Here is a 24,989-nt window from a genome sequence, read left to right on the forward strand (position 1 = left end):
GGGGAGTGCGGGCGGCGGCCGGGAAGGGCGGGGGCGCCCGGGCCCTCGGCGGCGGGCAGAACCCGCGACCTCGGCTCTCCGAGTCTCTTTGGGGCTTTTCGGCGGGTACTTTCACGGTCTGCGGCTGTGCGCCTCCGTCTGCTCCCCCAGGTCCGGCCTTCGACGCGGTCCGGTCCCTCTTGGCCGACGGCGCCGTGACGTCCCCCTGCGCCCCTAGGGGATGGGGACAGGGACACACTGGGGGGTGCAGACGGAGCGGGCGGGAGACGCCAAACAAAGCCTGGGGAGAGCGAGCCTGAGAGGGTTACGGTGGGGGTGGGGCAGCGTGTGTGCATGGGGGAGGGGGGAGGGGGGAGAGGGAGGGGGGGGAGGGAGAGAGAGGATAGAACTAGAGAGGAAGAAGAGGGAGAGAGGGCAGCTCAATGCAGGAAGTCTAAGCTGAATGCTGTCCCCTGGGGGAGGCACTGTCCTTCAGGGGGTCCCTGCCATTGGGTGCTTGTGGACGGGTAGAGAAGAGTGAGCCACTCCTTTCAATAGAATACAGATGGGTCTGTCGGTATAACTAAGGTGACAGGCGCCGGTCTTCTGAGGGATCCTCCTTCCTAGGGAAAGGAGCCAAAACTTCCCTCAGAGAGCTGCAATAGCTTGGCTGTGGAGTGTCAGGCTATCCCAGAAGAGATTCTGTGATCAAAGGCTTGGAAAAAATGGTAAGAACACAAAGCCCCCACCCCCACCCCCCAGCTAGCAACGCTGACAAGTTCCTGGGACCATGGTCACTTTCTTCTCAAGTCCTGCTTTCTTCCTCTCCCTTTCAGCATGACTGCCCAGTATTCCTATAGAATTCTAAAGCCTGCGGCTTTCTACAGCCAGAGCCAATTCTGGACAGAGTGGCCCATTTGCTGATGATACCAACAGGGAAAGACTGAATGCGATCCTGGGAATGAAGGTCGCTCAGAACATTTTCAGACCTACTTCCCTTAGTCTGGAAGTGAGGGAGAAGCAATAGAAGTGTGGTCACCCATATTTAACCACTGGCTTTGAAATGTAAACTCCATGCAGGGCAGAATAGAAATGGTGCAGGTAATTGATTAGCTCATTTCATTTTACTTAAGTTGAGCCCCTTAACTCCTAAAATAAACCATTTCTTTCCTAAGGGCCTGGGTGCCTCACTTGGTCTTCTTTTCCTCATTCATAGAATTAAAGGATTGGATCAAGATATTTTCCGGTTCCAAAATTAGAACAGTTACCTCTTGTTCAGGAATTTGCAGAGGAACATTCCTTCTTTAAATGTATGAGGCAATCATGGAGTGAAGAACATGAAATAGAAATTTTTAAAAGAAGAGCATGAAGTAGCACAGCATTTTCTCCAGCTGAACCTCCATTTCCAAATTTTTTGTTTCTAAAATTGATAATTTATTGTTACATGAGGTCACATCTAAAACAGTTAACGCTCCTTAAGGAAGAAGGTCATGTCACCTCTGAGATCCAGCATGGAAACCAACCAGGGAGAACTATGAGGGAGATCCTTTGCTGTTCAAGAGGAAACCATTTTCCTGCACTAGGAAAAGGCTTTCAGACTTCAGAATCCTTGGGTTTTCAAGTAACAAACCCTGCTGAGATGTAGCTGATTTTTCTGAGTTTTTTTTTGTTCATATTTTGTGCTCTGATCGCTATTGTGTCAGTTTTGAAGTCTGAGGACAGCAGAGAGACATAAGCCCAACTTTGTGGCAGGAGCATTTCTCAGTTATGCACATCAAATTTTAACAGTTGTGAGGATGTCCATAATTAAGGTGGTTCACCTAACGTTTGTCTAAATTGAGAAAGTTCCAATGGTGAAATTTAAAGTCTGTGGCTAATGAACACAGGGGTTTTTTTTAAACGTCATGTTTAAAGGGCAGTTCTTTAACCTCTCTGTTGGAATTATGACAATGTGGGTCTGATAAAATATGACTTAGTTTCAAACTATCAGATAGCATTATAAAAATGTTTGGACTAGATTTAGTTCTCCTCAAAGGTGGCAGATTGATAGAGCATGGATAAAGCAAGTCAGCTTCCAGGAATGATTGCTTCGTGAGAAACCGGGCCCTTCTTCCTCCAGAGCGACATGGACATTCCCAGACAACGTCTTAACTTGCAGAGTTCTCAAAGCATGAATCCCAGCTTCCTTCCCTGCTGAGAAGCCTCTCACAGGAGTGGAAAATTCTCTAGGAATTCTGTAATGGAATGGTACCTTGCTGAAATAAGCGGTCACCAGGTCATTGCATTCTAATCAGCTGGAAGCCAGGAACGACATCACCATAGCTAAACCCTCCAGAACAAGCCTGTGAAATATGTTCTCTGAGCCCTCTGATCTCCTAGGTGGGGCACCTCTGTAAGTGGCTTCCCTCCCTGCCCCGCCATGTTCCCACACAGACCACAGCTCCACCCTGATGGCAGGACTCCTGGTCCCACTCCATCTGTTCCCCCTTCTCCATCCCCTTCCCTCACAGCCCTTCTAGGTACATTTGCATCTCGTTTGTGTGACTGGTGCACCTAAGGGGCTCTGTAAAGCAGGAAAGGGTCTATCATCATTCCATAAGAGCAGCTAATAATCTGGACAAAGTATTTTGACTGTAAGTGTTGATTGACCCCAAATCATTTAAGTATTACTTCTTCAAAATACCATACGTTGTTTTTAACCCAAGACTTTTATGGCTAAGAAAAATAACAAAGTTTTAGTTGACACAGATAAACCTGCACTATGGATCACTCTCTAAATAGATCATTTACATACATATGCATGTGTTCATAAGTGCATATAAAGCTCTAAATCCAGTTAGAGTTTTTCCTATGCTTGGTCTGTTAACTATCTCCATATCTGTTTGGAACCTTTAGCACAGATTGGTCAAAGGAAACGATGTCTGTCTTGTTCACCTTCTTTGTCATTAGGGGATGGTCCCCTTCAGCATTTTTTGCTGCTCAACTAATTACAAGAAGTTCTGTCTGTGCTGACATGTTCTGAGCTCAGACTTTACAGAGCAGTCACTCTTTCTTCTCTCCCTGCCCCCCCCCCCCTCTCCTCTCACCTTTCTGTAGTGACAGGAGGGATTTTACCAATGATTTTGGCTTTTTACTAGATAGAATAATTTGTGGACTAAGCACCTTGCCCACACCTCAGAAGTCAATCCCCCATGGTTAGTTCCTGGGTGGACTATTAAGTGTTCTTTCTGTTCCTTGCTGCGGTGGTCTCAACTGTCCAACAGCCACCTCACTGGGAAATTGTTGACTCCTCACATCACACTGGTTTCTGAAAAGCTCAGTGAGTATCTTACCAGCAGGCCCAGAGTCAGGAACCAAAGCATCAGCCAGACCGCATGACTGCCCCCTTCAAGATGGCCTCAATCACTTTTCTTTCCATAAGGAAGCAAAACCATCTGCCCACCTTCTGCCTGGCCAACAAGTATCCCGCATTTGTATAAAAATGAAATCAGCCCACATGTATCGATTGCAAGCATTCTTAGCAAAGCACTCTGCTAGGCGCTAAGTAACCAGATACAGGAGCGGAGGAGGTTCACTAAGAACGCTGCAGAATTTCTGAAAATAGCTACAGGAAGAGGAGAAAGCTCCCAGAAGCCAAACTGCAGCAAATCCTGGAAAGCAGTGCATGACACCGGAGGTCCAGAGGGCCAAACGGCATTAGCAGAGCTGCATATTTTTACAGAGTTCATTTAAACCATTATGTTGTGTACATTCTCTTTTTTTTTTAAATGATACATCACTGCTGACAGTTGGCATGTACTGTTTTCATAGCTTAGCCTTTATAAATATTACGAGCACATATCACAGCAGTATTATTATAACGAGTTACAATGATGTGTTCTTTGAGAGAGTGCCAATGACTGGTTTATATCCTTGGTGATGCTGCAGCATCATAATAAATGTGGTATAAATCTTTTCCAAGGTTCAGCAGTTCTTTTAAGCCAAGAACACTACATGTGGGTTGTTGGGTTCCCCATGTCGCCCCCAACCCTTGAAACCCCTGCTTCCTCAATGCTTTGATATACAGTCCCCAATTTTGAGGATGTTAATATGGCCAGTGATCTAACCACACTCCTTTAATAGAGGGCAGCCTTTATTATAATCTGGAAATAATTTTCATCTAAACATCACCAACAGCCAAACATAATAAAATATGTAGAAGTCAAGTAACATTACACAGAGGCTGCATGGGCTTTGGCAGAGTTGGCCACAGCCACTCTACAGCTGTGGGACTCAGAGAGGCAGGGAGGAATGGGGCATCTTTGTTTGCTGTCACAGGGGTGCTGTCGTTGTTGGGGGCAAATGGGAGAAAGTAGTCACCCTCTACTAAGATGGCTCTGCTACCGCAGAGGTAGACCAGCAGGTTTTCTCTGTGAACATCAGGACCCAAAACAAGGGACTGAGGCAGTAAAATAAGCAGTATGCTAGAAGCGGGGGCTGACAGAGTTCATCTCTTCCCATCATGAACTCACTTCATTGCTTTAAGCAGGTGGCATGGTCTGTGGTCTTGGTTCCCTTTCTACCATATGGGGCCAAGGCAAGGATGGGGAAATATAGACCTTTAATAATGCTGGGGCTCCTGGGTGGGTCAGACACTTAAGTGTCGAACTTTGGCTCAGGCCATGATCTCGTGGTTCGTGGCTTCAAGCCCTGCATCAGGCTCTGTGCTGACAGCTTAGAGCCTGGAGCCTGCTTCGGATTCTGTGTCTCTTTCCCTCTGCCCCTCCCCTGCTCACACTCTATCTCTCTCCCAAAAATACACATTAATAATAATAATAATGATAATGGTGCCAAGTCCACACTCACTATGTCGGGGCCATTCTAGGTCAGACGACCACAGCCCTGACTTCTCACATCTCCTGAGTCACTCCCTATAGAAGGATGCCATCTCTGGCCCTCGAGTACCTGAATCGCGTCCATGAGAACAGGTCCCACGTGCACTGGTCCCTTCCAGTAGGGTGCATTAGAATGATCAGTTGGAATTGTAGGTATACTAAAAACTAAACAACTGAACCCTGAGTCATTAAATCTTCATTTAACCCTGCTAATTATATACATGGGCCAAGAGCTGCCTTCAGATAATCACACTCAACAGAAATTGGCTGTGGAAATGGAATTGATCTATAGTCAGCTGTCCCAAGCTTAAGGTGGTAATTCTTTTGCAAAACATTAATCTATTTTGTACCATCGATGAAACCACACCTGAGTCAGAACAAATGCAGTAGAGTGTTTAAGCGAACGCATAACAAGGCCAGGGGGGAGACTCCCTGTAAGGTACGTCCTTCATTCAGGCTCTAAATAACCTCCATTCCTGACTAGGCTGGGGTGACTTCATTACCTTTTCCTGTGAATTATTAATACCAGAAACACTGAGCCTTGAGGCAAGGGTTGGAAAAAACTCTATGCAGGGAGGAAATGAACCCCACCTATTTTCAAGTGCTTCTCCTTTTCTTTCCTGGAATTTCCTCAGGCCCCTCCCAACCGCCCCAGTGTCTTAAGTGTTTGTGTGTCGGAAATAGCTAGCATCTGGCTCATTAGAGGACCTAGTGTTATTGCTTGAGTTTGCTTATTCTTTTAGGAATATCTTTTTGAAAGAAAAACCTAGTTCCTCTAACTTTTTCGCAGCTCATGTCCCAAGTCCCAAGTGACCTGTGGGGATGCAAGTTTTGAATAAGGTCTCTGCCTGCTTTTTCCTTTGCTGGGAAAATAAACTGATAGGTGAAAAATGACTTCCATCAGTGGACCCCTCCTATTGCCACAATAACCTGTAATCTCAAAAGACAGATGCTCAGATCTGGGGGGGCCAGGACTCCTGTTCCCGCCCTATGGCTCTCCTAGGTTTGATCCCCCATCCTTCCCAACCCCTGGTGCCACCCCAGCACTCTCCTCTTAGACTCCTCCTCTCTCCCTGATCCCCCAAAGCACACTTGGTCTCAGGACCTCTCACTTGCCCTCTTGCCCTCACATCTGTTCTCTAGCCACAGATACCCTCCCTTGACTGTCCAGACATTGTGAAAGCATCTTGTTCAAAATTAACTTTATTATTTTCCACACCCCCCAGGCCCTATCTCAGCACTGGACCTAGAAGAGAAACTAAATAAAATCTGAAAGATTAAGTCAAAAGAAAATCTTGTGTGTGTGCACAGTTCTTAATGCCCTAAATACAGAGACCAAAGAAGACTTGGAAAAATGGAGATTGGAAGAAAATTGTGGACATTTTTTGGACCATAATTTCTGACGTAGACCTATCTCAGAAGAAAACCATGACAAATCACGGAGCCTTGGTTCAAAGTGGACTTCTAAGCCTGAGAAAGATGCGTTTGACTGAGTGGGGGAAAGAAGGTTCACGAGGCTTCTGGAACCCTAACTGTGTCTCAACCTCTTGAGGAATTAGGCATGAATGAAATCAGAAACATGTGGAATATATTTCCCTTTAAATATATATGAGGCTAGAAATTAAGGGGAAAGTGTTCGGCTAAAGTTATTTAGGGTTTGACTTTACCCACAACATCTGAAAAATAGTTCAAGATGTTAGATGAACCCAAAGTACAACCACGTTCACCTTCTACTGAAAACAGTGTGTGGAGCAGCTGAGAGGAGACATGTTTAATGTCAAGTTAATAAAAGGAGAAAAAGGTATGTTGGAGCTGAAAGGAGAAGGGAATGTTCAAATATGCACAGAAAAAAAATGTTAAAGCTAGAGGAGCTTTGGCTAGAGACATGGGGTAAAGGAATTTGAAGCCTTAGTCCTGTTTCCACCACATGCATCTCCCTGGGGGCATAGGGTTCAGTTAGCAAACAGTGTTTTTCATGAGACTCTCTTTTGTCATCTGATTTGCCCTCAAAAGTTGAAGCTATTGCACCTTGATTATGAAAGAGGTGTCTTATAAGCACCAAAGATAAGTTTGAATCTGATTGACGTTTAGCTGGATGTCTTAAAGGAACTGGTGGGTTTTTAAGCCTCACTGCTTGAACTCTTGGATGCCCTGATACTCAATAAGGCAAGACCACATTGGGGTACCCTGGAAGAGGGAGAGCCTGAGACTTCTCTGGAACTGCCTACAGCAGTGGAACAGGCTCTTAGTCTATAGGTCTTCTGTTGTCTCCTCTGGGACCCAGTGGATGGTAGAGCTGTCACTGCAGTGGACACAGAAGGACCAGCTTCCTTTAAAGCCCACAGTCTATGCCTCTGCCACCATTTCTGCTGGGTCCACTCAGTCTGGATTGATGGAATCCATGGCCCTGAAGTCCCCTTTTGAACTAGTGATCCTCTTTCTTTTCTCACAGGACCTCAAGACAAGAGACAGCAATAAACTTGACTTGTGCCCTTTTAAGACTTCTGGAGTCTGGGACTATCTATAAAGGGGGGAAACCTGCTTCTTGTTCCGCCTGTAAAAATCTAGAAAAGAAGCCTTAAATCAGACTAAAAATCTTGATAAAGCATAGAGATGGAAGAACAGGACCAAAAGATTATGTTTCATAGGATGCCTTTGGAATTTGGGGACATGAACTTATTAGCTAAGTCTATGAACATCTTTTTATTTCAATTTTCCCATTTATGAAATAATAGGGTAACAACGTTCTGCTGATTTCATAAAGGGATTGTTATATGATTAAATGAGATTAAATGTGAATAGGTGCTTTGAACGACATGAAGTAAGTACCCTCCAGCACTCCACACCTCTCTTCTGAGCTCCGAGCGACATATTCGACATTTTTACCTGAATATGCTACTGGTATCTCACACTTGACTTGTCCAAAATAGATCTCTTGATCTTCTTCTACAAATTTCTACCTATTTCAACTTTCTCATTTCTGCAAATGACTCCCCCACCCAACCAGAGGGTTTAAACCAGAAACTTGGGAGTTTTCCCTGATGCCTCCATCTGCCTCCTACCGCCAATTCAGCACCATGTCCTATTGATTCAACTCCATTTTTCTGGGACTTGGACACCTCTAGCCCAGGTTCTATCCCCCTGAACCACTGCAATAGCCAGCTATTAGTCTCCCTGCTTCCTCTCCACCCCCACCCCCTCTTTCTTCCATCTGTCCCCACCCACTCCACACCCCTGCAGAGTCTGTTCCCCTCACAGCATCCTTTCATATTTGATCCTGTCACTCTCCTGCTCAAATGATTCGGGCTTTCTGCCTCCCAGGAACTTGAAGAAAAATTCAAGAACATAGGAACAGAGAGAAGCCTCCACTGTGCTGGGACTTGGATGTGTGACTCACCAACGTCTTTGCTGTGAGACACACATGCAGAGCGAATGGATCTTCAACCTTTCCCTCTCCACAATCACTCTGACTGAGACCTGACAACTGGGTGCCCCTCAGCCAGAAGTCCTCACTGGTCACGCCAACAAGCAGGTCCCATCAAGAGGATGGTGTGTGTGTGTGTGTGTCTGCTTATTTGTGTAACTTTTGTGCCTGCCATCTGTTTAGCAGCTGTAATTTCAGGAAGGAAAGAGGGGAGGGAATGAAGTATAATGAAATTAATAACAAGATGGGCTCTTTTCCACTTGTATTTCTTATTGATGATAAGTATTTTTACTTATTAATGGTCTGACAATTTCTCTCTAAATTTTGAGCATTCTCTTGATGTCCTAAAAATGTTAAATTTGGAAAAACCTCAAACTATTTTACTAGGCACTTGAGAAGTTTCTGGAAAACAAATGGGTTTAGAATTTGGAATAAGAACAACTCATAACATCCATGTGCAAAGTCTTGGCTCAGTGAATTATCTAAGACAAAGTTTTAATTTAAAACTGACTTCCTCAGCCACCTCTTATTAGTGATTTGTACTTAAGAAAGATAAACTAATTTTAACATTTTCCTAAATGATATATATTTGGAAAAGATAAATTCACCACCAGAAACATTCTGTAGTTTCACAAAGCTAAACCTAAATGCTTCCTGAACTATCTGTTGTTTTAAATTAATGGGTCAGATTTTAATGTTTTTGGCCAAAAGCCATTCCAAAACATTCAGAGTAAAAATTAAGCATAGTGTAATTTTGAGAATAAGTCATATATTATAAACAGAACAGAGCTAAACGATTTCAAAGCCTTCATAGTTTTTATTTTCAATTAGCTGCACTTTTATTCTAATCCAGAAACCCAAATGATCGAGTGTTAACTAATAATATTTAAATTTTTGATGGTACTTTTCCTCAGCCATCAAGTGTCAAGTATGAGTAATCGGAGATGCAGAGGAGCGAGGTGGTTTGTACAAAGTCGCACAAGCGTCGTGTAGGGAACCGGTATGGATGTCATGAGGCTTAGAACCCTGTCCCTTCCTCTCTGTCTGCCACGCCCCTAATTATCACTTTTGTCATCCAATTTCTAAATTTTTTCTTACTGTTTTTATTTATTTTAGAGAGAGAGAGACAGCATGAGCCAGGGGTGGGGAGGGGGGGGAAGGAGGGTCAGAGAGAGAGGGAGACACAGAATCCGAAGACAGGCTCGAGGCTCTGAGCTAGCTGCCAGCACAGAGCCTGACGCAGGGCTCGAACCCACAAACCATGAAATCATGACCTGAGCTGAAGTCAGATGCTTAACCGACTGAGCCACCCAGGTGCCTGATGTCATCCAGTTTCTTAGATGTTCTACTACAAAGTGAGAATACAAAGGCAGGTGGTTTCTCAAAAATACTTTTCACATTCCAAAACACTTGATGCAGGATTCTATGATTTAACATACTGAATCATGTGTAACAGAGAAAATCTTCAAGTGAATCCATTTAAGGCAGAAACTAAAAATGCAGAGTCCATTGTCAGAGCCTGGGTAAGGTTTGAAAGAGACTTGACTTTGACAGACCAACTAAAAAATTATTAAAAGAGGTTAACTTTATCATATTTTAAATTGGGAGTTATAATTGCATAAATTACTTTTTAGAACCAAGAATGAAACACATGGGAGATTTTCTTCACATGATTTTTCTACCAAATTTATGATCGTATAATACCACATTATGATATTCATTACTATCATAAAAATAGTAAAATATTTTAGAACTTCATTATTTTCTCAAGGGCCCTCTGACTCATTTGATTTTTAAACATCTCTGACGAATTACTATTCCATCAACATTCCTCTTGATTTTTTTCCCTTTTACTTATTGCTAATTTTTCTATTTCTTCCATTCCCATCTGTCAGTAGCCCTGTATGTGATTCACTCAACTGTCAGCATCGCTGTATATCAACTTCACAAACTCCCACATCTTTTACAAAATTTGCAACTTCACTTTGCAGTAGATTTATATTATTTTGTCAAAGTAATTGGCAAGTCTACCATGAAATAGGAAAGACACCTTTAAGTGACAGCTAATTTTATAAATAAATGAATAACATTAGTGAATACTTTCATGTTACGGTTACTTTTGCTCCCCTGTGCAGTTTTTAACGAAAGGGACACACTGAGATAATAAGGCGGTCTTGTGTTTGTGAGTTCTGGAATCTACCTCTTTTTTTTTTTTTTTTTTTTTTACACAAAGCCATCTTATACAAAAGTCAAAGACGTTTTCCTGACTCCTGATCCCTAGGAAAATTCCTATGAGAAAATACTACATTTTAGGAACACAATACTAATCCTATTGGAACTCTTCTCATTTGAATAATTAATAAATTAATAGCCTTGACAAAATAACGCTGCATCAACTCTAAAACAGTTGTTTGCTCTAACAGCTCATAGCAGAATTGTGGTAACTGCCTTCACAGGGTATTTCACAATGAGAAATATTTCTTTTTAAAAATATTCTTGGTGGCTCTAGAATCCACGATATCTTTATGTGAAAGGCCATTTATCAGGTAATAAGGCAGCAGATCACCTTATAAGAATCCTCAGCTTGAGGTCATTTGTTTCGGAGAGAACGTGGTCTCAGTGGGGCCTGTGTCCATATTACAGAAAAAAGGAATGGATTGACCTATTGATGCTGGAAGGTAACTTTCAGGATATCTAGTGAAAACAAATGCTGTTACAGAAGGTGCTTGAGCAGCCATTCTGATGACTTTGCTTTCTCTGCCCTGCCGCTTTTCTGAATTTTGTCTGCAGATGTGTCATGTGGCTCCAAGATGGAGCCCTCATGGCCAGATGACTGAATAGTACTAAGCATGGGTTTCTGAGCCAGGATTCCCCATCAACCCTTTCCCCCAAACTGTCACTTCCAAGCAGAATCCAGGACACCGGGTTGTTTTTGGTGGAGACCCAAGTCTGGGAAACAGGAGTGAGACCCTGCAGACAATAAATCAGGAGGGAAAGTCGAGGAAAGGTTATGTCGGCCAGTTGGTCAGTCCTGTGGGTGACTGGAGCTCACCCTCACCAGGACCCTCAGAGAAACTGCAGGAATGTACCTAAAAATTATCTGCCTGGGCACAGAAGGGGAGGCATTTCTCCTCTAGCTCCCGTAACCACAGATCAAGGGCTGCCTGTGAGGCCTTGTCCTCCTCACTTCTGGTTGTGAGGGTGAACAGGTTTCCCCAGGCCTCTCTCTCACCCTGGTGGTCACAGAGGCCTTGGGGCAGGAAGCAATATGTCGGTGGTGTGGCTGAGGTGAGGCACTGTCCCATCTGGCCAGCCTGAAGCTAAGTATAGTAGCGGCAGGTAGAGTAAAAGGTGCACCAGGAGGAGGCAATGCAGATGAAGCGTTCCACCCAGAGAGATACAAGCCTGAGGAGAAGACTAACAAAAGTGAACTCTGGGCAGGGCACTCGGCAGTCACACCACTGGGGATGCCGAGAATAGGCACTTCTGTAGTGCCTGCATATGGTGACACGGAGCACAGGCAAAGGGCCCCCACCTTTGTCTACCATTTTCCAAATTCTTTCTCAAAGGCCATATTCACCATGTTTGTCACCACTGCCTGTTTGGGAGGATTAGTGAGTTCTTATCACACTCAACTGGCTTCACAGGCCCACGAATGGTCCACTGTGGTCTCTGATTCTGTAGACCAGTAGAGGGTATGGCTCACAGTAGGCACTCTATAAATAGTAACTTTTTATTTTTGCAATTTTAACCAACTCTTCCCTCCTCTTGCCTATACTGTTAATGCTTTAAAATTAATTTGTTTAAACCCTGCCTTACTCCAAAAACTACCTGATGTGGCAGGTTCTAAAGTGAAGTCCCACCACTGTTTTTGTCCCTGTATGTCCCTACACAGGGAGAGCCCGCTCGAGTGCTATTCCTTGGGGAATTTGAAATTCAAGGCCAAACCCGGTTAATGAACGTCTTCACCCACGACACGATACTTATTGGGCACCTCTTATGCGTCAAGCACCGGTTTTAAAAGGCAGGGTCAGGGGGCGCCTGAGTGGCTCAGTCAATTGAGCGTCAGCTTGGGTCATGATCTCACGGTTCGTGGGTTCCAGCCCTGCGTCCAGCTCTGTGCTGACAGCTAGCTCAGAGCCTGAAGCCTGCTTCAGATTCTGTGTCTCCCTCTCTCTCTGACCCTCCCCTGCTCGCGCTGTCTCTCTCTGTCTCTCAAAAATAAATAAAAAACATAAAAAATTTTTTAAATAATAAAAATAAAAATGCAGGGGGTGGTGGGTGGTGAGCAGCACTATTCCTTCGCTCGATATGCTCATAGTCCACTGTGGGGAAGGGAAACAGATCACTAAAGAGACAGTTGTGACATAGGGGGATGGAGATAAGCACAGGCAGCTGGGAAAAGAGTCAGCCTAGATTTGGAGAAAGAAGGGGAGTAATGGAGGACTCACTGAGTTGCACTTTGAAGACAGTAGCTGGCAGCTCTGGGCGCAAAGCCCTGGGGCACCTGAAGGATGCGGGGCAGGCAGATCATGAAGAACCTTGTATAAAATGGTGACCAGGTGGCATTTGACCTTAAAGAATACAGAGAACCATGCAAAAAATATCTCGAATCTGCCCACTTCTCAGTGTCTGGTCTAAGCCATCATCATCTCTTGCCTCCGTTGCAATGGCCTCTTGTTTCTGCTTCCACTCTTGTCCCACCAAAATCTTTTCTTTTTTTTTTTTAAGATACACTGCAGTGTTTATTTTTATTTATTTATTTTTTAATTTTCTAATGTTTTATATATTTTTGATACAGAGAGAGACAGAGCATGAGAGGGGGAGGGGCAGAGAAAGAAGGAGACACAGAACCGGAAGCAGGTTCCAGGCTCTGAGCTGTCAGCACAGAGCCTGACGCGGGGCTCGAACCCACAAACATGAGATCTGACCCGAGCCAAAGTCAGAGGCTCAACCGACTGAGCCACCCAGGCGCCCCCACCAAAATCTTTTCAGCACACCACCCAGAGTGATCTTGCCAACTACAACTCAGATCTCATCACGCCTCTGCTCAAACCCCACCCCACCACAGCTTTCCTGACCACTCAGACTAAAAACCAGAGTAGCCTCAGTGGCCCAAAGGCCCTCAGTGATGTCACACCAACACCATACTCCATACCCCCCTTTCACTGGGCTACACTATTCTATCCTCCTTGCCATTTCCCCACAGAGCAGCCACGTTCTTTCCCGATGTTTCCTCACCTATGATGCTCTTCTGCATACACGCATGGCTTGCTACCCTCACTTCATTCAAATTCCTGCTCAAATTTTGTTTAGCAGGGAGGCCTTCCACAACCATACCATGTATAAAATAGCAAACTCCCTTTCCCTTGCCCCTTCCTACCCCCTTACTATGCTGATTGTCCTTCCTAGTATTTATCACTCCCTGACACATATATTTCTGTCTTTATTGTATACTCACACACTTATGTCGTGTATTGTCTCCCCCAGCCGCCACTAGAACGTGGGCTCGATGAGGCAGGAACTTTGTTCTGTTCTCTGCTTACCCTCATTCCCCGGGTCAGAGTAGCATCTGAGTAAGGATGCGTTGGACAGATGAGTGAATGAATGATCTGAACTGTTTTAAACAGGGGAGTAACAGGGCCAAATTAATGTTCAGCTGGCAGCACAGCTGAGAACAGATTAAAGAAGAATAAGACCAAGGAGGTCAGGTAGGGTGGGGGCCGGAGCCGATGATGGAGCAGAGGGGAAGGGAGGAGAGACAGGGGGTGAGAGGTGTTGGGAGCTGAATTCTGCAAGTCTTGGGGCTGACTGACAGAGGTGAGTGAGTGGGTGGAGTCAGGAAGACCCTAAGCTTGTGGGCAGGTCAGAGGGGGGTCCTTCATTAAGATCAGGGACAGGAGGACCGGAAGAAGGGGGCAGAGGGAGGGGAAGTGTTGGAGAAATTCCCACTTCTACTTGCCACGTGAAATAAAATATAACAACAAAATATTTGCTGGAAATGAGGGGAGAGGTCATGAGTTAGAAAAAATCTGCTGTGAGGGCTGTAAGAGAAAGCTCAGAGGGGACCCGTCAAAGACATCAAAGGCAGCCTTGAGTAAGAAAAGAAATCACACTGGAGCATGAAAGATTTGTGAATCAGGGTGTGAGTCCAGGCCTTACCAATTCACTTTATGAAAGTGATTTAACCTCTTTGAGGCTCAGTTTGCCCACTAGGAAAAGGGATGAATATATTCTATTATGCCTAGCTATGGTGCACCTTAAGTAAGATTAATATGCTTATATCACATAGCCGGGGCCTGGTAGAGCCACATTTTCTGGGAACTGGAATTCTTACAGATGAGAAAACAATCTTTAAAGACTAGAATACCAGTGTTTTGTGCATTCATCCGGAGTTTGTCTATGTGAATACAAACATGTATATCTCCTCCTCGTCTTTAGAAACAGCACACCATATAACTCGTTCTGCTCCTTGCTTTTTTCACTTAACACTCAAACATGGAGACTGTTCAATATAGTACGTTTAAAAACTATCATGTTCTTTTAAATGGGTACATGTGGTCCTGTAGTGTATGCATGTCATTCTTTATTTGACCAACAAAGGGCCATGTCTTCGTTATCTTTCCCTGCCTACTTTCTTTTATCTTATTCTATTTTTATTTTATTTTTGGGAGAAAGAGCATGAGTAGAGGAGCGTCAGAGAGAAAGGAGGACAGAGGATCCAAAGCGGGCTCTGTGCTGACAGGGTGACAGCAGTCAGCCCAATGCAGGGCTCAGACCCATGAACTGGGGATATCATGACCTGAGCTGAAGTCAGATGCTCAACTGACTGAGCCACCTGCTTTCTTGAAAAATGCAAAGAATCAGTAAACATCCTATGTTTGCTCACAAATTAATTACATTCAAAATTTTAAAAATGAGTAGAATGAGAAAAGAAATCATCACAGATTACATATTTTCAACTTGCCAAATGCAACTTTCATCATAAAATGCAGGAAAATAACACAATATTTGTGTTAATTAATGCCTGGCATACCTCTATGATATTTTTCCTATTTGCAGTATTTCCTATTGCAGCATTTGGCTGCAGTCTTGATCACTTCTTCATATGGCAATGATTTTGTAATATAATTTTTAGAGAAAGGACAACAAGACTTTTCAATCTTTGCTCTGGCTTGGTTAAACTAAATTTATATTTTATTATTGATAGCTAGGATACAATAAGCATTGCACACAGACATATCTCTGTTTATTATATGGCTAGATGTTTGCACAACTACAAGAATCATGATTAGTTCTATTTCACACATTCTTGTCAGAAAAGAAAATATATATTGGGGGAGTATCTTAGCCTATGAGAGCTGCTAAACCAAAGGTATCATAGACTGAGTGGCTTAAAAAACAAAAATTTATTTCTCACAGTTCTGGAGGCTGGGAAGTCCAAGATCAAGGCAGATTCAGTGTCTGGTGACAGCTCAGTTCTTCACTGATGGACATCTTCTTACTGCGACCTCACATCTCATGTGGCAGAAGAGGCAAGGAGGCTCTCTCTGGTCTCTTATAAAAGTACTAATTCCCTTTGTGAGGGTTCCACCCTCATGACCTAATCATATCACAAAGGCCCCACCCCCTAATACCATCACATTGGGCACTAGGTTTTCAACTTAAGAAGTTGGGGTGAGGGGAAAACACAAAATTCAACTCATAGAACTGGCTTTATGTATAGTGATCTATGGGTCATTACTGAGTGTATTCCTGACAGAAAAGAACTTTCACTTTCATTAGCCATTGATGAGACTAGTTTCTGGTTCTATAGATTTCAAACCTCTTGTGTCCTTCATCACTCCCTTATTTTTAATGCCAGGCCCTATAAAGCATGCTGATACTGTGATATGACTTCTGGACTCTGCATCCTGGTGTCCTGATGCTGAGTGAATCAGTGCAGTGGGCAGTAGAAGTAATCTGGGACAGTTTCTGCACTGGGGTGGTTAGCAATAACTGAACTGCACGTGGAGGGGACTAAAGGCCACACGAGTATATCTCAGGAACCCCAAACTCAATATTGTCCCAACCCAGTGTCCCCCAACTAGACCTCCCAAGTACCGGTGGCCATTCCAAGCACACTGGCTACCGACTAGGGAAGTATCAAGGGAAAGCCGGAGTAGATAAAGACAAAGGTCTTAACTGAATGCACTGAAATATCATACTTGTCCAAACTTTACAAAACATGAGGCTATGTGTACATATTACCTGGACCCTACCCAGGGTCTTGGAGCTGATGACGGAGCAGCTTACAGATGAGGGACCCTAAAGCTTACAGTTTATTAGCAACATGGCAAACCTGCATTTAGCGGGAATGATAACAAATACCCCACAAATCATTGCTCTTTTCTTTCTCCCACATAGTGTTTTCTAGGATGGTGCCTCCTACGGCTACATGCCCAGCACCCAGTACACAGCTGAACTCGTAGAGTGTGACTATCCAACACCTGATGGGCACTACATTTAATGCAATACTCAGCTTGACTTAACTCTACTTTGGATGAGCTTTTGTTTAAAGCAGGTCCAACTCTTTAAGACAGAAAAATAGATTTGGTATTTGCACCACTCGTATTTGACAGGATTTCTTAAAATGTAGTCTATACCAACCATATTTCTAAGAATAAAAGAGCGGGAGGTTGGCTTTTGAAACCCAGATGAATTACATAGGAACAATGCCCAGTAGTAAAACTAACACCTCATTTACATCAACATTGCACAGATGGACGCAAAGAAATTTATTATGAATCTTGGCCTCAATCATCCACACTCTTCACTAAAGTGTGTTGGGTTTGGATTATTTTATTCCTCCACCAAATAAAAAAGAAAATAAAAGAATAAAACAAAACAAGTGAAAATCCCACCCCCAGTAATGTATTATATTCACTTGTTAAACAATTTTTTTCTCATAAGATAAAACATGTTTCTCTAGCCTCTTCTACACAGAGAGCAGAAGGAGAAGGCAGTGTTTCCAGGGGCCTGGATACTCTTTGTTCTAAGCAAGATTCTAATAAATGCACACAATTTATAAGCGATACTTTGAGGACTATCTCACAGAATTTAAAGCAATCCAGGATTTAATAGCAATCAACAGAATCAAGGCAAAGTGAAACTATTACGGCTGAACACACTGGAAAAGTGGAGTTTGAATTGATGCCGCATATTATTCATTTTGACAAGTGCAAACTCACATTGAAGATAGCAGGAGAAGAGACGCGGACTGCAGGGAAGGGTAATACAAATGTATTATTAACACAGAAACAAATCTGACTTTAAACCTGGCATGCCTCCTGGTTAGCGGGAATAATAATAAGACCTTGAATTCTCATTGTGCTTTGCATCGAAAGTAATCAAAGAAGTCCCAAATTTTCATGGACGATATGGTGGTCAGTCCACATTAGTTATATCTTTGAAAGAATCCTATTACCAAATTAAATGTGTGAGTTTGGGGGATGCACGCAGATAAGTAACATTAAAAATGCATTCAGACACCGAGAAATACGGAAAGTAGAGTTGCAGGGCTCTGTCCGCAAAGGCCAGCAGGGCAGCTAATCAGAGACTGACCCGAATCACATAGTGCGGGCAGGCATTGAGGACACTCACAGTGCAGTGAACCCCAGCAAGGGTCTCAACTCTTCCTTCAGACTAACTGGGGGAAGCCAAACAGCTCAGAAAATTGCCCGTGACTACTGGGGTCCGATGGACTTTCACAAATACTCCAGTGGGACCAAGAGTGCAAAGACACAATCAGGATCCCAACTGCACATGGAGAGTGCCAAGCCTGAGGACATGTGTCGAGCCCACCTCTGCGTGCGTGCACCGTGCATGGTGTACTGCATTGGCGTTTCTCACTGTCCCAGCGATCTTCCCCCAGGCGAGTCCTGTTACTTCCCTGTTACTTGTGAGGAAACTGAAGCACAAAGGGGTTGAGGAATTGGAGAGAGCAAATCACATCCAGGAGATGCCAGCGCAATGGCAGAAAAGAATTTTAGATTAGTGGACATGAAATCTTAGAAATGTCCTTAGAAGTGTTTGCATTGTAGGGGCACCTGGGTGGCTCAGTCAGTTAAGAGTCCAGCTTCAGTTCAGGTCATGATCTCCTGGTTCATGAGTTTGAGCCCCACGTCAAGCTCTGAGCTGGGAGCCTGGGCCTGCTTCGGATTCTCTGTCTCCCAATCTCTCCGCCCCTTCTCCACTCATGCTCTCTGCCTCTCAAAAATAAATTAAAAAAAAAAATTGAAAAAAAAAGAAATGTTTGCATTGTATGAGTTTGCTCACTGGAACCACAGACTGTTCCAAGATTTACAGACACAGTCAAACCTTCTGGGTTCCGAGTTCCCACAGAGCTCATCCTGTCTCTTCACTCTGTTCCAGGTGACTCCTTAGTTAAGACATGTATAAATACAATCACTAACCTAATGCCCCAAACTAAACCAAATGAAAAATAGGAAGCACGGTCAGAGACACTGCACCTGATGGGAACACCTGCTGTTATCTGCTCACAAGGGACCGGCCGCAGCCTAATAAAGAGTTAAAGTGGCTGTTCAGGAACACCCGGGCCCTGTCCCAGGCAGCCATTATTCTAATACCACTGCTCCTCCTGAATTAGTGTCAAGTATGCAAACCCAAATTTATATTAGCATAAATATTGAGGAATGTTTAATGCTGTGCTGTATTCTTGATTTATAGGAGGACAAAACAAAACAGATAAATCATTTTCCTTAAGTGCCATGGCAATACATCTTTAAATAACCAGCCCCTCAACTCCAAAGGCACTAGTTTCTCCTTAAGCCACATTTGTAATTCTCATTAGTATCCAATGAGAGCTGTACCCACCAGGGAGAAATAAAGCCGAATGAATACCTTGCACTTCAGATTTTCAGAGCAACGTGAATAAAGCAGATCTTTTTGACTTAATCATGGTAAAGGAGTGCCAGTAAGGCAAGGAACACCAGAAAGTGAGAAACTCAGAATTAGACATTCGTTAACACTGAGCTACATTAAATTCAGCAAAGGTGGAGATCTCACACGGATTAGCTCTATATAAAAATGTTGTCGGTGATGAGGAAAGGGAGAACATTTAAATGAAAGCACATTGGTCTTATTGGCCCTAGTAGTCTGATTTTCAGATCCACGAGGAGTATATTGTTCTTTAAGAATTAAAAAGGAGAAGTAATTATCAATAATGTAGTCAACTTGTGTATGTCAGACAGATAAAGTCAAGCCACTTTTAAAAAATCAATGAGATACACAGTATGAATTTGTATCCTAATGGACAGGCACAAATAAAGAAGGGAAAGCATAACCACAGTACTGGACTCAAGATTTTCAAGTCAGGTCCAGAATTTTCTCTCAAGATGCTTCTTAGCTCCAAAAATAAGAGTAGAAAAGACAGAAGAGACCACCGTCAGCAGCGGGCTAGCTTCTTACTGGTTAAGAGCTTTTTGTTAACTGTTCAGGAATTTCCTGAAGTAGATCTTTAACTGTTGGTAGCTTAAAATTGGTGGGAGTATTTACATGATGGAAATGAGCAAATGCTACATTTGTTTCCAGCCACTCATCCAGCCGCCCACCTCCCACCCCTCCCCCTGCCCCCAGAGCCATCTCACTAGCACATCGCCGGTCAACTCCTGAGATGTGTCTAACCATGTCTTTATGCCAGTTCCAAAGGCATAGACTTCTACTCTCACGCTTTTTAGTAATGAATCAAAATAGTGCATTAGTTGTCAATTCAGTGACTAGGAAACATGCCACATGGTAAAAATGCTTTGGGTAATGAAGCTGCCCAGTAAAATGGGACTCTGTAAAGAATGATCGTCTGGTAAAACGTACACAGGCCTGGGGATCTGAGGAAATTAGTGGGACTCCCACTCCGCAGCTGGGTGGCCTCAGGCTATTCACTTCACCTTCGTGCAGCTTCCTTTCCTTCTTCTTCTGCATACTGGGAGAGTAATAATACCCTTTCTGCCTATTTCATAAGATTGCTGTGAAGATGCACATGAAACCACATTCTAAACTGTGAGGCACAGAGAAAAGGTCAGGAAGGCCATAAAATTAACCATGTATTTCCTACCCCTTCAAAATGTGCCTTCCAACACGGCAGTGACTGTCGGCTTGTGTTGTGGGCCTGTATGTATCAAGGCCCCTAACCATCCTGTGAGGAACATGGGAAGAGATGACAGCATGTGTTTCCTGAATGCATCCCAATTCCCAGAACAGCCTTGCACACATTGCAGTGTCCAAAGAGATGACCTCTTTAAAGACTTCCTACTACAAAGAATGAATAACCAAGAGCTTTGCGGAACTACAAAGAAATTAAAATTCCACCGAGAAGTTATTTTTTAATCCCTTTAGTCTCAACATCTTTTTTTGATCCCTCTGATTATGACTTCCTCAGATTTGATCTTTGAACCATCTACAGCCTCTGTTTCAAATCACTCCTCCAAATGCACTGCTTCTTACAGTTCCTGTGGCCCAAGTGCATGGATTCTTCCCAGTCTACACTGACTTACATGGGTCTTGTTTTAATACACAACAGAATAACAGATGCCACTGGTCACAAAATCGACTATTGTCTAATGTCCACTCATCCCTATTCACTTTAGTTTCCTACAGTTCTCCTTTGTGATTTTTTTTCTTAGATTTTTACAACCTACAAATTGACATTCTATCTTCCCACTGTAGAACAGCGTGGCATCATAGAGGACACACAGGATTTGGGGCTCAACAGATCGAGGTTTAATCCCAACTTTACCAGGTAATAGTTTCATGACTTTAAGGAAAATGATCCACCTTCCTGACCTTCAGTTTCCTCGTCTTTGAAGTGGGGACAATAAATTAAGTGGGACAAGTTATGTGAAAGTACCTAGCATGGGGCCAAACACAAAGCTCCCCATTACTCACCTCTCCTGCCTCCGGAAATGCTTGCAACCCTACTGCAGGCTCTCAGAATATCCTCAGAGAGGCTTAAATACATTTGCCTCTAACCTTTGGTTGCCAAATAAGAGCTAAGCTTTTAACAGTCTGAATTAATAGAGGTAAATCGCTGTCCCTTGCTGTTTGGAAATCGTCTAAGAGGCTGCCTCTGACTGATCAAGGTTGGGTCTGATCCTCCCAGCTGCCATTGTTCTTTATTTATTTTTTGTTTGTTTGCGTTTTCGTCCTTCCTTCCTTTTCTTTTAAAAAAAATTTTTTTTTCTCATCAGGTCAATAAGCATTTATTGCATACCTACAGGAGGCAGATATGGGTTATACGGGGCTTGAAGTCTGTAATAGTTGGGAGACCCTGTTATGAAAAAGAATATAAAACTGCAAATACAAATTTAGGCATAAAAGTGAATGTTTCTTAGAATGCAAGTGGCAGGGACCCTGAAGCTTACGGTTTATTTGCTTTACAGTAAATCTGCATCTGATACCTACCATATGCCAGGCACGATGTGAGGGTCTGGGGATACGGACTTGAATGCAGTAGACATGGTCCCACTCACATAGATCCAGCCGTCTAGTACTTTGCAGACAATGCTGAGCCCTTTCTTACCTCCTCAGAGAGCTACATGGTCCATGCAGGTCCTTAAACACCTGCAGCTTTTCCTGTTTCTTCCTTACTCTGTGCTAGAAATAACCCAGACTCTCCTATATCCAGTGGCTCTCTCAAATTTCCTCCAACTTGAAAGAGAAGACAGTCTTCCCCAAGGGTGTCAGTGGAAAGATTTCTGGAATTTTCTCAGAATTTGAAACCTCCCTGAGATGAGGGGTGAAGTCATGGGATCCAAAAAGTGAAGCAATGTTCTTAAGTTAGAAAGGTAGTTATCGCCCAGCCAGAAGTAAAGCCCAGTGCCCTGCCTTGGGCTTTAATGGCATTTATGTTATGCCATATCATCTCCCCCAGATTTGCTGTCCAAATGGGGAATAGGAAAAGGCAAATACACTTTATTCCTCCCCAGAGAGAGATTTTAGCAAGCCAGTCCTCGATGCAAGCCACTTGTCTTTATTACCTTCTTGGCACCAAAACCAATCACCCTTTAAAATTCTACAGTAGTCATTTTTGGTGGGTATAGCTGTCTTTACCAGCTTCATCCAAAAAGTACACTGAGATCCAGGAAACACTTGAGTCGTTATAAGAATTAAAGATAATATTAGAACATAACTCCTGTTTCCTTTTTATTTTAACCTTCATTTTCTCTTTCTCCTTGAAGAACATGGTAGTGTACATCTAAAGACCTGAATTCAATCTTACCAAATTATCATCTTTTTTTCAAGTCTGGTTATAAGAGTTTGATTTTTTTATTTCAAAGACAAGGATTGGCCACTAGATGCTTCTTGAAATATTCATCAATGTCTAATGCATACAGAATATTACTTAACATTCAGGACAATATAATCTTGCCTTTTTAAAAACTTCATCTTTTGATTAAATGGCACTGGTCTTCGAGAAATAGAAACAATGATCCCTGAAAAGCTATATATATATAAGATAGATATTGATTCCATTTTGGAGTAATAGCAAACCACAACACTGCTATGAAATTATAAAATTGGGGTTAGAAATCCTTAAAGAATGAAGGCTGGGGGATTTATTGTATGATCAACATACTGCATCTTTGCAATAGAGAGAAAAAGCATGTAGCAATTGCGGCTGAAAACATCAATGTAAACGTTATTATGCCTTCCCAGTTCTCAGTCATATTGGCTGCTGACATCGCTCAGTGTCGGCTGATCAGCAGTGGCAAAGCAGGTCTGTTGTCTATTGGCTCGCCAGCGTCATGTGATCCCACTGCCTGCACCCACGTAAATCACTGAGGGAACTGTTGTGTGAAATCATGCCTACACCCTTTGGTACATTTGCAATGTGACAGCTCACCCCCGAAATAGATCGGACGTCTTCAGACCACATTTGCGCTCCAGACAATCCATCCTGGAACCAGAGCCTCCCACGAACTTCAGGACTCACAGTCTTATTGTCTTGCAATCACGTGCCAGTCCGCATGGGCTTGGCTCCCTCCCAGGCACATCGCCTGCACCTTTATTTGCTTAGCCTCTGTTTGCATTTGTGTGACGTCTCTTCCCACGACTCCACGATGAACATTCTGCCTTTCCAGTTCTTGCTTCCCCAAATCTGATAAAGAGCTTAGCAGTGCGTTTCAGTCTTTGTGTTTGGATAACTTATGTGAAGCTATAACAAAATCAGAATCAGAAAGATATTGAGACATCTTATTACTTACAAGAAAAAAACACCACAAAGTGTGTCCCAAAATATCAACATGAACATTTGACTTGAAGATTTCTTATTTTCCCAATACACAATAACATTTTCACATGCTGGTAGTGAGGCTGGAGAATAGGATAATCTTTCTGGAGGACAATTTGACACTCCTTTATGAATAATTTGAGATGTGTGCAAAGAGAGTTATAAGAATGTTAAATCAGAGGTGTTTATAATTGCAAAATAGCTACTTATAAATATATGCATTTATAATTGTTATATATACTTATGTGTTTATAATTACAATAATTATAACGGGGCAATAAATAAATGGATAAAGAAGAGATAAATTATGAAAATAACCTATAGGCGCCTGGGTGGCTCAGTCAGTTAAGAGTCTGACTCTTGATTTCCGCTCAGATCATGATCGCACAGTCTGTGAGTTTGAGCCCCACAGGAGGCTCTGCACTACCAGCAGAGTAGTGCTTTGGATTCTCTCTCTCCCAGTTTCTCTGCCTCACCTCCCCCTTCACTCACTTGCGCGCTCTCTCTCTCTCTCTCAAAATAAATAAACATTTTTTTAAAAAGAAAAGAACCTAGATGTCTTTCCAAGCATGACTCTGCCATAATTATTGAAGTTTTTTGAGATTATGTTTATAATTTTAGGGTATCTTAGTAAGCAAGACATAAAACCCAAAAAACATTAATGATTTTTCTATAGCATACAAATTTGCAAGCACAAAGTCAAATGCTTGCAACACATATATATTGAAAAAATATGCAAGGATCTCTTATGATTTTATTTTATTTGATTGATTTAAGAAAAAAAACAAAAGAAATGGAGGCTAATAGAAAAATAGGCAAGGAGCACAATTAGGTAATTCATAGAAACCCAACGGCCAATTAACAAACAAACAAAAAGATGCCTGACTTCACCAACAATCAATGAATTGCAAATGAATGCCTAACTAGGTATTTTTCAGCAATCCCACTGGGGGAAAGACCAATAATATTCACTCATGGCAAAGGAGTGAGGAAACTCGTCACAAGAGCATAAATTGGTACAACACTTTTGAAGAACACTTGGAAACACCTAAAATAATACAGATGTCTATAACCACATAATACAAGAATTGCTTGCATTTAATGAGTTCTTGGTATGTTCTCAGGCTACGTGCTTGTATAGTTGCATGTATTAACCATTTAATCTTCATAACTGTCCTGTGAGCAGTGCTGTGCGCCCGCAATTCCAGAAGGCAGGGTTCACCTAGACTCCCCTGTGAACGGTGCCTCCGAGGGCTGTGAGGGCTGTCTCCCTGACTGTGAGGTAGTACCTGCATAGCCCCGTTCTCCACATGAGAAAGCTAAGCGCTGGAGAGGTTATGTAATTTTCCTTCGGTCATGGCAATGGTGTGATTGTAAACCAGCAATCAAGAAAGAAGGAAAGGAGGAAGGGAGGAAAGGAAGAAAG

Source organism: Suricata suricatta, chromosome 3 (genome assembly GCF_006229205.1).
Source record: "Suricata suricatta isolate VVHF042 chromosome 3, meerkat_22Aug2017_6uvM2_HiC, whole genome shotgun sequence".
Classification (NCBI taxonomy): Eukaryota; Metazoa; Chordata; class Mammalia; order Carnivora; family Herpestidae; genus Suricata; species Suricata suricatta.